The 15,872-nt window shown below is 37.5% G+C and overlaps 1 protein-coding gene across 2 annotated transcripts in view; it reads right to left on the bottom strand.

Moving 5' to 3' along the window:
• Positions 1 to 15,872, bottom strand: part of TBC1D12 (TBC1 domain family member 12) — a 101,337-nt gene that overhangs the window by 76,496 nt on the left and 8,969 nt on the right. The window lies entirely within an intron of this gene.

Below are 15,872 nucleotides of genomic sequence, written 5' to 3'. Positions count from 1 at the left end.
CAATGATAATAAGTTCAGCATAAAGTTTAAATTTTAATTAAATCATTAAAACAAGTCAAAACCAAATACCTTAAGCTTACATATCCAATAAACTTTGGTTACTTCAAGAAATTTCCATAAAAGAAATATGAGCCAACAGGTATCCAATTGCTAAGAAAGGCCACCAGATAATGTTTCACATTAATTTCTTATGCCACTAAGAAAATTTGGATTAGGTTTTCAAGTTATCCCCTGCCACAGAAACTGTATATAATGCGACTAAAAGGCATACATCTGCAACAAAAAGTAATTTTAAGATATTATTACAAATATATGAAATTGTATTAAAATAATACAAATTAAATGGGTTCTACTAGTCAGTCTAGGAAGAGTACCACTCTATTAAGTCTTAAGGGAAAACATAACAAAAAAGGTACATTAATAGTTCAAAAATATGTCATATGCTGTCATTCTTCCTATACCCCATCCCTCATCCCCTAATCCACTATCAGAGGACTGGTGAAATTAAGGTCTCAGTGCAAATAAATTCGTGGGACTAGATTCCTCCTCACCACCTTTTCTTTTTTTCCTCGCCACCTTTTCAAAGTGAACACACACACACACAGTTCCCTTTTTTCTGTCTCCCTTAAATATCCCCTTTAAATTTCTTAAAGTCCACACTAAAGGTTCTTAGCAAAACCAACCAAACATGTTCAAGCACCCATATACAAAAAAGAGGAGACAGTTCTTCCTCTCCCGATTTCAGAGGTAGAGCTCGACCGTACGAATGAGAATTATATGGCAGTGTTAGGAGGAAAAGGTCACTCCTGGCTTCTTCCTGCTCCCTTATTCATCTCCTCTACCTGAGGGGTTAAATTTTGGTAGACAAACATGCTGCCTAACAGCAGAGAAGATACAGTTTGCTCTGCTTCCCTAATAATACAAGGTTAGGCTTCCTCTGTACCCCTCTGTCTCCGACCCCCTAAAGAAAGACCTGCAATGCTAGTGACTAGCTAGGTCTATAGGGAAGTTTTAGAAGTCACGTTGCAGCCAAAGGCATGTCTTTCAATCCAGATGTCATCAGCATAAAGTTGATGTTTTCAGGCCCCATTCGTCTGTGTCCTATTTTTTTTTCCTACTGATTCCAAACTCAGATGGGCTGATAAAAAAGTATTATTTACTGGTTCTCCCCAAACTCCAAAAGTCAAGTTTTTAGAAGTTGAAATCATCTTATTACTTCGGATACACTGGAGATATTAAAAACTATTTTTCTAGTTTGAGTGTTTGGGGTTTTGTTTTTTTTTCCATTCTGTGACAACATCTTGTCTAGGGAAGAGGAAATGGTAGTGATAATCCATCTTCTCTCCACTAAGTTCATTCTCTATCCCCAATCAACACTGTGCTCACACACACAACTATCTACACACACAGAGACATAAACACACCATCTTCCATTCTCTCCTCTAATCTGTGTCCGGTCTTTTTAGCAAAAAGAAATGAGAAAATCTCGGGGTGCCTGGGTGGCTCAGTGGGTTAAGCCGCTGCCTTCGGCTCAGGTCATGATCCCAGGGTCCTGGGATCGAGTCCCGCGTCGGGCTCGCTGCTCAGCAGGGAGCCTGCTTCCCTTCCTCTCTCTCTGCCTGCCTCTCTGCCTACTTGTGATCTCTCTGTCAAATAAATAAATAAAATCTTTAAAAAAAAAAAAAAGAAATGAGAAAATCTGTTGTACCAGCTAAGAAACAGCACTAGGTGAGAAGTAGCAGTTCAATGTTTCCACATCACTGAAAACACACACACAAAAAAGAGGCACACCAAGAAAAAAACTGATGTGGGGGTTAGAAGAGAAAAAAAAAGGGCCTAGCCCTTCTTCTCAGTGGCTTTTATAATAAAGGTTGGTGAATGATTCTTGCTTATTAGTACTAATATTTGCTTCACGTATCTGTGTATCTGTGTCCGTTTCATTTTTCTAAGATTTCATGTCTTTTACCACACAAAAAGAGTTACATATGATAAAACAATCAGACCACTTGCCTATTACACCATATTAAAGGATAAAGCTAACCAAAAAGGGGCAAAACTTACACCATGATTCCTAAAGTAGAAGAAACTCCAGGGCTGCAGTCTTCAAGAACTGGCAAACCCATAAACATGACAAAACCATGTAAATTCTGAGACAAAACCATATAAATTCCATAGTTTCTCAGACTATGGAATTTGACACAGAAAACTGGAACTACCTAAATTTTCAATCTTCTGTCAATAACGTCAACTCCGGGGGGGGGGGTGCAGGGGAGGAAATCATTCTTTTTGCCTAACATTTATACCTATATGATTATTTTAATTTTTTAGATTAAATTCTAATCATCATTGAAATACATAAAAAGGGGTTAGAATGCTTTTCCAAACAGTTAAGAATCCAACTTCAATCAAAAGTAAAATCAGTTAAAAAACAAAACAAAACTAGAAATCATGACCTGATCTTAGAACTCCATCTCAGTAGAAACTGGACTGCTGAAAACACATGAACTTCCTGGACTTTGTACTTAAGTTTCCCCGAAGCATAATAGAAAGCCAAAAAGAAAACATTATCTAGTGATCATGGAATGCCACAGTTGACTACATAATTAATTCAAAGAAGTAGAAGTACTGTCTCTTTAAAATTCAGTACTTTGGCTACCCTTGAGTATTTTGGATTAAAGATCTGGCATGAAGATTACTTACATTCTTTCCAAACCTCAATCATTTTTCACTTGAAAAAGACTTTCAGCTGACTATATCCAAAAAAAGTACTTTTTCTGCCAGATAACTAAGGCTTTTTTTAATTCCAAGAATTTTCTTTTTCAGGCTTTTTCTGTATCTCTTTATTGTTATTGTAAAAATTGTAAAAATAAAAAAATACATAATTTTTATTTAACATACACTGCTAAACTAACCTACCTATTCTCAGAGATTGGAACTATCTTAAAAAGGACAGAATTCATATCATTTACTCTGTCAAGAAAAAACAACACACAATTTCAAGGCTGAAAGTAAAGGTTATACGGAGGACATGGGGAGATGGAGGAGAAGTGAGATGGGAGAAACTGGAGGAGGAGAGGAACCATGAGAGTCTGGACTCAGAAACAAACTGAGGGTTTTGGAGGGGAGGGAGGTGGGAGGTTGTGTGAGCCTGGTGGTGGGTATTATGGAGGGCACGGATTGCATGGAGCACTGGGCGTGGTGCATAAACAATGAATTCTGGAACACTGAAAAGAAATTTTAAAAAATAAATTTAAAATTTTTAAAAAGAAAGAAAGTAAAGGTTATAATTTTGGGGGGTTGTTAAATATTTTAGAGTTGCCAGGAACTCAGAGGGTAACCAGGTCAAAGGTTCTTCATCATGAATCAATGAACCTACATGAATGAGCTAGAGGAGGTCCACAAGCCTCCTCAAACTACATGCAAATTTGAAGTAAATGATGTGCTTACAGAAATTTTGGGGGGGCAGTTGTCTATAGCTTCCATCAAATTCTCAAAGTATTCAATGTGTACTTGCCACCACATCGGGAAAACCTATAAAATCACTTGCCAAAGTCACATCACTAGAGACCTGAGTCAGGTCTCTTGAACAGCTAGATCCTCTTCTTCCAACCACACTTAATTTGTTCATGTCCTTCACAGAACGATTAACATGTCAGAGCTTTTTAATTCCTATTCCCTTTGATTCTACATATTGCCAAAAAGCTTTTTAAAAATATACATTATTTTTTTCTTCCTCCTATGTTCATGTCAATAAGTCACCTTATGGTATATCTTATTTCTTGTTTTAAGCAAATATTTATTTTTATTAAGTAATCTGTACACCCAACATGGGGCTCAAACACATGACCCCAAGATCAAGAGTGGCATGCTCTACCAACTGAGCCAGCCATAATAGGTTTTGGGCAGGATCTTACTAAGAGAGATCTTTTTATTCTTTTGTTGCACAGGCAGAACATAACAGAATACAATTAAGGGGGAAAGAAAAAATTAAAAAATATATTTGCTTTTGTGCTACATACTAATTACACATCTTGAATGCTTCATGAAGAAAATCTCCATCTCTCTAAACCCTATGTAGTACCTAACACATTCAGAAGAAAGATAGAAACCACCAGAAGAAGAAAAGAGGAAGAATATAAGAAAGCACTTTTAGAAAGAGAACATAAACAGTAACAAGGAATAACACATTAGCAAAATATGAGAAAGGTATTTCACCAGGAGGTAAGCTACCTTTTAACCTAAAAGAAATTTAGGAAAGGAACGCAAGATAATGACTGATGATGATAAGTAAAGCTAATCACGTTTGTGAATACATTTCTATTTATGCCTCTTGCATTAAAAAAAAGAAATTATGTTAGTGTTTTTCTTTATAATAAAAGCAAAATATATTCATATATATTTAATCTTCAATAATGGACACAGGGTTTCTTTTTGAAGTGATAAAAATGTTCAAAACTGACTGTGGCAATGGTCGCACAATTCTGTGAATAAACTAAAACCCACGGAATTGTATACTTTAAGTGGATCAGTTATATAGTATGTGAATTATACCTCAATAAAGCATTATTTAAGTGAAAAAATTAAAAAGTGACAATATTTAAAAATAAAAGCAAAAAGAAAAGTGTAGTTTATCCCAGGAATGCAAGGCTTATTCAGTACTTGAAAGTCAATCAATGTTATCTACCATATTAGCAGCCTAAAGAAAAACCACATGATCATATCAACTGATACACTGACAATATCCTAAATCCATTCTTGACCAAAAAAAAAAAAACCACACACAAGAAATTAGGAATAGAATGGAAGTTTCTACAAGTTTTATCCCATGTACAGATCTGCATAACGACCACCACAACTAAGGCATACAACAGTTCCATCACCCCCAGAAAATCCATCATGTTACCTCTTTGTAATCATCCTCTCCCCTAACTCCTGTAAAGCACTGGAATAAACCTGAAGATAAACTTACAAGCCAGACTCAGTGCCAGAGAAGTAAATTTTGCCCCCCCTCCACCATCTCATGCTGCCTGCTAGTATCACATCATAGCATTTCAATTTATGTCTGCAATGTGATCATTGCTGACTTCACCAGAAAGGCTTTATTCTAGATCCTTCCTTGGAATATAGCTGTGTGTTCAAATATGCTTGCTTAATGAACAAGGTGGGGGGGTCCAGACAAACTGAAATTAGGAGAATGTTAAACAACTCATTCTGGCTAGAATAAACTACAAAGTACAAAGAAAGAACAGATTTCATTTCCTTGTCCTCAAACCCTCAATAGTCCCTAATCCTTAAGGAAATTTTTTAATTCTTTAATCTAGTATTAAAAGCTCTTCACAACTTGAACCCAAATAATCTGTCCGACATTAGTTCCTACTACTCTTGCCACAACTTAGAGAAATATACGTGACTTTAGCATACCTGCAACCCACTCCCACTTCTTTGTCCATTTGTTCCAATTCCTACTGAAGCAGCGGCCCAATGTGGCTGCATTTATATCTTATGGCCTTGCCTTTGGAATAAATTAATTCATAGGCTGAGACAATCAGGTTCCCAGGATTTTTTTTTTTTTTCTTTTTTGGTGGGCGGCAAAGCAAGGTTTATTGAGTGCTAGCAAAGTGATAGTACAAAGCTCCCAAGGGCAACCAAAGGGGTTGCCCCCCACTTACTTTTTTTGGTGGGGTTTTTTTTTTTTTTTTTTTTGGTCCCAGGATTTTTAAATAGGAAACTTGGAGACTAAGTCAGTTGAAAGCTAGTAGATGCTTGAACTGATAAATCAGGTAGAGCTGGGACAGCTTTATAGGGTTTTTGCAGGTGGAAACCATGCATTGAACAATCAGAAGACAGAAAGATGAGAAAAACCATCTCTTGAAAAGTGGAGAACTGTTCCAGGCAATCTACAGCCCAGGTATATTTCATTCTCTATTTTCAAAATATCTACAAGATGCCTGTTACATGCCTACAATAAACCTTCCTTCCTCTAAGGTAGCTTAGGTGGGCTTCTGTTCCTTACAGTTATGGACACTAACCCTTACATAGTATTAGCCAAACTTTATATCCTTTCCACACATTCTGTACTTTCCTGCCTCTACGCTCTATATACACTTTTATTTCCCCCTTTTAAAATATAAACTAAGTTGGTAACACATGGTTAAAACTGTGATATAGCCAATCTAAAGATTTTATTTATTTGAGAGAGAGTGTGTGTGTACCTACAAGCAGGGGGAGGGGCAGAGGGAGAGGGAAAGAGACAGAATCTCAAGTAGAGTCCACACTGAGCCTGGGAGCCCCACGTAGGACTCGATCTCATGACCCTGAAATCACGACCTGAGCCAAAATCAAGAATCAGATGCTTAACTGAGCCACCCAGGCACCCCAAATATAGCCAATCTAAAAAGCTCCTACTTTTGTCCATCAAATGATACTACCAAAAAGTATAAAGATAAGCCACAGAATAGGAGAACCTATTTCCAAATCATGTAACTGATAAAGGGCCAGTATTCAGAATATATAAAGAACTCTTATAACTCAACAAAGATACAAACAAAGGGTGCCTGGGTGGCTCAGGTATAAAGCATCTGCCTGAGGCTCAGGTCATGATCCCAGGGTCCTGGGATGGAGTCTCACATGGGGATCCCTGCTCAGTGGGAAGCCTGCTTATCCCTCTCCCATTCCCCCTGCTTGTCTTCCCTCTCTTGCTGTCTCTCTCTCTGTCAAATAAATAAAATCGTTTAAAACACACACACACACACACACACACACACACAAAGATACAGACAGCCCAATTAAAAATGGACAAAAGATATGAATAAACATTTCTCCAAAAAGGATAAACAAATTATCTAACAAGCACATGAAAAGATACTCAATATCATTAGTCATTAGGTAAATTCAAATTAAGACCACAGTGAGCTACTACTCCATACCCACTAGGATGGCTATAACTAGGGGGGAAAAAAAGGGAAAATTATAGGTGTTGAAGTGGATATACAAAAAGTATAATCTTTGTACATTGCTGGGGGGAATGTAAAATGGTGCAAGTACTGTGGAAAATAACTGGTGGTTCCTTAATAAGTTAAACATTATCATATGATCTAACAATACCACTCCTAGACATAACACCCAAAATAACTTGAGGAGCATTAAAAAAAAAAAACTTGTAAACAAATATTCATAGCAGCAGTATTCATAAAATCCAAAAGGTGAAAACAACACAAATAAATGCCTGTCAATGGATAAGTGGATTAAAAAATGTGCTATATTCACACAATGGAATACTATTTAGCCATCAAAAGCAGAACAATACTGGTATATGCCACGACATGGATGAACCTTGAAAACTTCATGCCAAGTGAAAGAAGACACAAAAGGCCATGCATTGTATGATTTCATTTACACAAAATATCCAGACTATGCAAACCCACCGAAACAGGACACAGATAGTGATTGTCAGGGTCTTGGGGGGAGAGCGGAGTGCAGTGACTGCTAATGGGAATGGAGGTTCCTTTTGGAGTAATGAAATGTCTTGGAACTAGACAGTGGTGATGACTATAAACACAACGAATGCAGTAAATGTCACTAACGGTAAATTTTATATGTATTTTAACATAATAAAAAATGTTAACAGGTTTCTAAAACTGAACTTCCAATTATCAATTTTTAAAATACAGTCACCGGTTTAAGATTAGACCTACATCTTTAAGTAGTAATAAGTATGCCAAACCAAAAAACCATATCTAAACCACACATCTTTGTAAAGAACTATTTTAAGGTAATTCACTTTTTTTTTTTTTCTGGCAATGTTTGGAACTAAATATATTACACAGAAAACTAAATCCCACTGGTTAAGGCTTTTAAAACAATATAAAAAATGACTTTATATCAAAAGCTGTTTATTCTACATGAGCTGATTTTAAGTGTTATCAAATCTAAAATGAAGGCTAATATTTAAAATTATTAAAAATTTTGGTGATGGCAAACAAGTGTTATTTAGTATAGATTTCTAAGAATGAATAAGAATGTACAAAATGACAAAAGATGAATGTGTTTGCTATTAATAAAGGATCAAAAATATAATACAGAGTATACGAAAAAGCCAGATACATCTACTTCTACTGAAATTGAAAATAGTTTGTTTGCTAATCAGGTAAGCTGAAGAAGCAGCACCTATGGAGCCTCCTTAAGTCTCTCTCTTCCTGTCCCTCTGTCCTCCCCTCCAAGTGCACGTGCACACATCCTCTCTCCCTCTCTCTCAAAAAAAAAAAAAAAAAAAAGAAAGAAAAGTTAAAGAAAACTACTTATTTTCCAAGCGGAAAAAGCATAAAGGATATTTCAAAACTTACATCATTAAGGCAACATTTACTATACAGAGTTCAACATTTCTTTTACATTATAACACTGCCAGTTACAGATGCTATATTATAGATTTTCCTATTATCTATATGAAAGTTAGTCCTTTAGGAGCGCCTGGGTGGTGCAGTCTGTCAAGTTACTGACTTTTGGTTTTGGCTCGTGGTCTCAGGGTGATGAGATCTAGCCCTGTGTTGGACTCGGTGCTGAGCTTGGAGTCTGCATGGGATTCTCTTTCCTTCTCCCTCTGCCCCTTCTGCTTGCACACTCACGTGCATGCACTCCTTCTCTAAATAAATAAATCTTAAAAAAAAAAAAGTCCTTTAAACATGGACTGTTTTTGCAAACACAGTGGTAAGTAAGAAGAGTTTTAGGCTCCACCAAAATTAAACTGATAGAGCCAGATCTACCCAAGATGACCAAATTTAAGGGTGGCAGACACCAAGTCTCTGACCTTATTTAATCCTTTAAAAGAATATGAAGGTGAGGGGCGCCTGGGTGGCTCAGTGGGTTAAGCCGCTGCCTTCGGCTCAGGTCATGATCTCAGGGTCCTGGGATCGAGTCCCACATCAGGCTCTCTGCTCAGCAGGGAGCTTGCTTCCCTCTCTCTCTCTCTCTGCCTGCCTCTCCATCTACTTGTGATCTCTCTCTGTCAAATAAATAAATAAAATCTTTAAAAAAAAAAAAAGAATATGAAGGTGAAATCATTTATGCCTGTTTGTACAAACCACAGCTATTTACATATTATGTCTAACTACTTGCCTGGGGATAAATCTATTATACCTAAGATATTATTTAAAGTACTTACTATAGTTAATGTGCAACTTTAGTTGGCTTCCCAATGTGTTTCAGCTTTGATCTCCTCCAACGTTCAGTTTTTCAGTCCTTACTTCGGCCCAAAGGATTTCTCTTCTACAGAAACATCTCCCCAAAGACAGTACCAAAATACTTTGAGAAATGATACTATTAAAGTAAAAAGTGGAGAGCCTCCCAAAGTGACCATTTCAAAGGTTCCAGACATTTAGCTATATTACATTCTTGTACCTTTTTAAAGCTGTAACCCAATAAATCTTTGTTTTCCTATTACATATAAGGACCTAAGCTTTTATGCAGAAAAAAAATAGACATGTTCTTTATCTCCAGTGAGTTTGGAAGTCTCGATACTTTGTCTTTACCTCAAACAATCCCTGAAATGGCTGAGGGTATACTGCCAGCACCCACTTTTATGAAGCAATGTACAGAACATGTGCATTGAATGTAAAGACTTGATTGTACAATAACTTAACACTCTAAGGGTTTTCCCGGAGGTTGTTTTCTTTCTGATTCATGAGAGCAAAACAACCAGCCTAACAGCTATTCTGGCTCCTCCCCCCCGCCCATCAAACTCCTTACAGAACATGGTAGACATAATTTTTCACATGACTCTCCATTTTCATGTCATCCCACTTCCCTCAAAACAAAAATCAGATTCAAGGTTTTCTTCCACCAAAGCTTCACAAAAAGACATCTGGTATAAGCATAAGTCACTCAATTAGTTAGGGATGCCTTCTAACAAGGATTGAATTTAATGTTATTTACATCAACTACCAGATATCACACTTTAATAAAGAGACTGACAAGCACGCATAAACTACCACAGTGCACCAAACCCTAATTTCACAAGTCCCAAATCAATCTGCCACAAGAGTCATTATTCTGAAATACAATTCTGAGGGGTGCCTGGGTGGCTCAGTCAGTTAGGCATCAGACCCTTGATCTAAGCTCAAGTCTTGATCTCGGGGTCATGAGCTCATGTCCCACATTGGGCTTCATTCTGGGTGTGAAGCCTACCTACATTTAAAAAAATAACTAAATAAAAGCAATTCTGAGCATGCTTCCCTTGTTTTCAGAGCCCATCAGGGGAACCTGGGGGGGGGGGGCTCGATCAGTTAAGTGTCTGCCTTCAGCTCAGGTCATGATCCCAGATTCCTGGGATCCAGCCCAACCTGAGGTTCAGGGAGTCAGCCCCCCCGGCCCCGCTTGTGCTCGCTCTAATAAGTTGTATCTTTTAAAATTTAAAAAAAAAAAAAAAAAAAAAAAAAAGCCCATCAAACGTCCTGGATGGAATCAGTTTAAAATTGCTTAGTTCTGTCATGCAAACTCCCTCACAATTTAACTTCAACATTTTTGACACCCTGCCTCACCTGCCCCAAGGGCAGTTATACTGCAGTCCCAAGTGCTGTGCTATTTTCATGCATAAATTCTGCACATACTGTTGTGTGCCCGTATGGTCTTCAGTCAGCCTCACTCAGCCCTCTTGCAGAGCACGGAGCACAATGCCAGGTTCGATCCCAGGAACTGAGCAGAAGGCCAATGGTTAACCAGTGAGCCACCAGGGTCAGTCAGCCTCATTCCTATCCCAACTGTTCTCATTGGTAAAATCTTGTATAATAGTAATCAAGTAATACAGTATAAGTACTGATTCATGTGACTCCCCCATCCAAAGTTTAATGCTATTTAATTTTCTTACTGTTTAATATTATTTAATTTCCTTAGTGCCTCATATACATAATAGGGCTCAAAAGCATGTGTCGAATAAAGAGATGGTAAAGAAAATTGCAAACTAACTCAATAAGAACGGAGTATGCTTAGGTCAGAAGCAAAAACAAAAAGAGGCTCAGAAGCAATCTTTAAATTTCTGAAGGGTGATTATGTTAAAAAACAAAAACAAAACAAAACAAAAACAACATAACTTGTTCTTTGCAGCTCTAAAGGGCAAATTAGGACCAGAAACATTACAAAGAGATACACTGTTTTCCACATAAAGAAACTTCTAACAATTATTATTTCCTCAATAGGCTACCTTGAGGACATTGACCTCCCTGTTAGAGAAAGAACTCAAGCAGAGGCTAAACAATATCCATCAGGTGCCCAAACTCTAAGAATAAAGAGGCAAACACACTTAGCTCTATGGTGGTGCTGGTTGTTACTGGTTTGTTTTGTTGACCTTTTGCTCAGGCCTGACCTAAAAGTACTTCTTGAACTGATGGCATGCACGATAGAACTTATCTTGCAGTAGCATATTTGAAATCCCTCTAGTGATCAAGGTGTTGTGATATTTCCATTAAATAGACAACTAAATCAAAAGATTGTATTTTGTTGGTCTCTTAGAACAAAACAATCTTATCTCCTCATTAAATATACAGTTATTATTTTATTTGGGAAAATATAATAGTGGTTATCTTCTTAAATTGTTCCCAGTGTTTTTTTTTAAATATTGTATTTACTTGACAGAGAGAGATCACAAGTAGGCAGAGAGGCGGGCAGAGAGAGAGGGGGAAGCAGGCTCCCTGCTGAGCAGAGAGCAAGATGCAGGCTCCATCCTAGAACCCTGAGATCATGACCAGAGCTGAAGGGAGAGGCTTAACCCACTGAGCCACCCAGGTGCACCTATTCTCAGTTATTTGTATGCCCCATTTTGAAACTTAATTTCTGTCCTAGGTATTCTTAACAGTATTAATGCATTTCTGGGAGTATATCACAAAGATGGCCATTATTCTCTGGTTATATGTTCAATTATTGTATTGCTTACCTTTATATAAAAATTATTTATCAAAAATGTTATTAGTTGGGGCACCGGGGTGGCTCAGTGGGTTAAAGCCTCTGCCTCAGCTCAGGTCATGATCCCAAAGTCCTGGGATCGAGCCCCGCATCGGGGCTCTCTGTGCAGCAGGGAGCCTGCTTCCTCCTCTCTCTCTCTCTGCCTACTTGTAATCTCTGCCTGTCAAATAAATAAATAAAATCTTTTAAAAAAATGTTATTAGTTTTTGATATCAAATTTTGGTTCCCAACACCCAGTTCTGAATCACAACAAATCTGTCTTCCAAACAACACCCAGGATTTAAATCTCTTCAATCCTAGGTGGTACCATGAGGTTAAAAAGTCAGTCCAACGGGGTTGTCAAGGGCCATGTAATTTAAAAAAAAAAAAAAAAAAAAAGGCATTACATTTTATCACTTACGTTTTAAAAACCTATATTTTATCACTCTTAAGTTGAGACCTTTCACTGACTTAAAATTTCATTAGTTTATTTCAGAACTTAAATTTAAAACTACACAACATATCTTCCTGGCAATGAGCAATTAATTTTCTCCTTATGGGTGAGAGGGATTTTAATTGTTTGCTAGTTCACCATGGTGCTTATAAAAAATTTTCCTTTTAATAACTGAATCTCAAGGAAGAACACACTGCATAAAACACTGCTTTTTAATATCTGTGTCTATCATACTAGCACCTAAACTTTTAGAACCTAAATTAAACCATATATATAGAGGCTACTTTACATTATATACATTACATCATGTATACACCATAAATATTAACCTACCGTATATTATATATATTATAGGATACACACACACACACACACATTCATACATATACACACACACATACATACCTGTCATTAAAAAATATTTCTGCTGTACAATATGACTTCTGAAGAGGCCATGAGAGGCTGGGGACATTAGGGAAGTTAGGAGGGAGGCATAGCAGACATATTTAAGGAGGCAACAAGTTGCCAGAAACCTCTACAAGGGTACTGAGGTAAGCAGGGCAGAAAAATAAATATGCAGATAATCTGTAGCAATACTCTGAAGCCTAGCAGCCAAAGTACAGAGCTAACTTCCAACTAACATGTATTCTCCTCAGCAATTTTTCTCTGTAGAAATGTCTTCAAACTCATTCTCTTAACAGCTTTTCCTGTCTGTAACTGTAACTTCACACTCTCTAATTTTAACTTTTTCCTTACCACCTTAACTGGAATAGTATGGAAACAACTACTATCCTTAGTAGTTTTATATTTCCTGTCCTGCTTTTCAAAAGCAAATAATAAGAGCATTTTCTAAAGACAAGGAAATGGATCCTCCCCTCAAGCCTCTAGCCCTGCTCATACCATGATTTTAGCCCATTGAGACATATATTATTAGACTTCTGACCTACAGAGCTATCAGGTAATAAATTTCTATTTTTTAAGCCAAAAACAGATGAGCATTTTCTGTTCTTCTTACAAAAAAAATTTTAAATTTATAGTCTCTGAATACCTTTTTCTTAGGGCAATAAAAGTATTTCCCCTACTTGACTAGAGGAGGACTACAAACAGTCTAGATGAAAACCAGATTTGGAAACTGTAAATAATTCCCAATGTATGATGGGTAGTTATACATTACGGTATTTGGGAAAATACGAGAAAATAGCACATAATTTGATTTCAAAACTATCACGTTCAGTTCCAAACTCAGAATGTTTTAATCTCTGTGGGGTTAGAAACAGGCAGATGGAAATATTTTCTAGCCAATAATGTATCCCAAAATAAAATTCAAATTAAAAAGAAAGTGAAAAGCCAAATTCAAGGGTAAATTTAAACACATTACTAAGTTCACTTTCAAACTAGCTCTAACTAGGAGCATAACTTGTAGCTTGGTTTCCTAAGGTAAACTTCTCTTAATTGCAGGAAAGAGCCTGCTGAAAACCCAGACAGTCACATGGGTTTCCCTCTCTTTCTTCTTTTGGCCACAGAAATAAGAAGTCCAAGAAAGGCTGAAGCAGCAAATTCTACAGGGGAATAAGCCATGTGCAATCTGCAGGATTTTTTCTTAAAGGCACGGAAAAGAGTTACAACTAGCAGCAGAAGGAAGCAAAATTAACACCTTCTTTGATAAGCTATAAATAAGGACAGTTAGGTCTCCACGTAAAAGAGATCTGAGTAAGATTTTGAAAGTTAAAACTTTTCACAGAACAGGCAAGCATGGCTATCTACACAGCATAAAATGAAAGTAAAAGACCCTTCCCACCGGGCACCTGGGTGGCTCAGTGCGTTAAAGCCTCTGCCTTCAGCTTGGGTCACGATCCCAGGTCCCGGGATCGAGCCCCACATCGAGCCCCGCATTGAGCCCCAAGTCGGGCTCTCTGCTCGGCGGAGAGCCTGCTTGCTCCTCCTCTCTCTCTCCGCCTGCCTCTCTGCCTACTTGTGATCTCTGCAAATAAATAAATTAAATTTAAAAAAAAAGACCCTTTCCACTAAAAAAAAGGAAACTAATATTTAATCAGGCAGAGATAACTTCTCAACCTAGTGAAAGTTAGCAAAATACTTACAACATTTCTATTTACCCCTGTTCTCTACCATACCTGTACTTATACTCACCAATTACAGGACTTACATATGACCCAATTTTATTTTATTTTATTAACATATAATGTATTATTTGCTTCAGGGGTACTGGTCTGTGAGCCATCAGTCTTACACAACTCACAGCACTCACCATAGCACATACCCTCCCCAATGTCCATAACCCAGCCACCCTATCCCCCTCCCACCCCCCAGCAACCCTCAGTTTGTTTCCTGAGATTAAGAGTCTCTTATGGTTTGTCTCCCTCCCAGGTCCCATCTTGTATCATTTTTTCCCCCTCCCTATCCACCAGGACCTCCTGCCCTGCTTCTCAAATTCCTTATATCAGAGAGATCAGATGATAATTGATATGACCCAATTTTAAATCAATAAGGTAATATGAGTTGTAAATGCATGTTGTACCTTCTTCCAGTTATTATCCGAGGAAACCTATCAACAATAATTTCAGTAATTACAGTCTGGGAACCACCTGCAACAGAATCACTAGGGAGTCCTTGTTAAATAAATACTTGGTTTCCTGCTGGGCCCCACCCAAGATCTAGTGAATCAAAAACAGAGTGGGGGAGCTCAAGAAATCCCCATTCTTAACAATCTCCTCCCTCCAGGTAATTTTAAACACTAAAGTTTAAGAATTATTGTAATAGGACCCAAGGAACTTATCCATCAGAACTACCTGGGGACAACTCAGGGTAGATAGCAGAGTTCCTAGGAAAATAAACTGCCTCAAAAAGGACTGACTTTCCCCTTCCCAATATGCTTGGAGATGGGTAACAGATGTGTCACCTCAAAATCTCCAAATGTTTCCACTCTTCCCAAAGCTTTCCCACAACAACATACTAACTTTGAAATGTATGAGTGAGCCAAGTTAAACATTTCATGAACTTAAACTAAAAATCTGGCTTTGCCTGTCTGTAAAGTTCCTTAAAACAATAAAAGATACAAATATTTTAGTCCATCTCAACATTCCCCCCTTTCAGGTCCTTCTCAGATTTGCTTTTTACTCAAAGTTTCAAGACTTCTGGAAATTTTAGATCATAATGTTACAGTCGATTTTAATTCCCATACAATCCCAAATACCAATTATGTTTAAAAGTCTACTACACAAATTGTGAAATGTTTCTTCAGGTAGTACACAAAAAAATCCATTCATCTCTTCCTTTCTTTAAACCAATGGATGTCAGTGATGAAGCTGGGGAAGGGACTACAGCTGTCATACTGAAGTCTGAATAAGAACATCTGAACCTTCGCTGTATGTCAAATAAGAAATACAACACACTTGGACCATTATCTCATGGACAGTCTCATGAGGTGGGTATCACCATTATCCTTACTTTATGGATGAGTTGCCTAAGAACT

The sequence above is a fragment of the Lutra lutra genome, chromosome 14, assembly GCF_902655055.1.
Source record: "Lutra lutra chromosome 14, mLutLut1.2, whole genome shotgun sequence".
Taxonomy (NCBI): Eukaryota; Metazoa; Chordata; class Mammalia; order Carnivora; family Mustelidae; genus Lutra; species Lutra lutra.
This window is presented reverse-complemented; position numbering and strand designations above follow the sequence as displayed.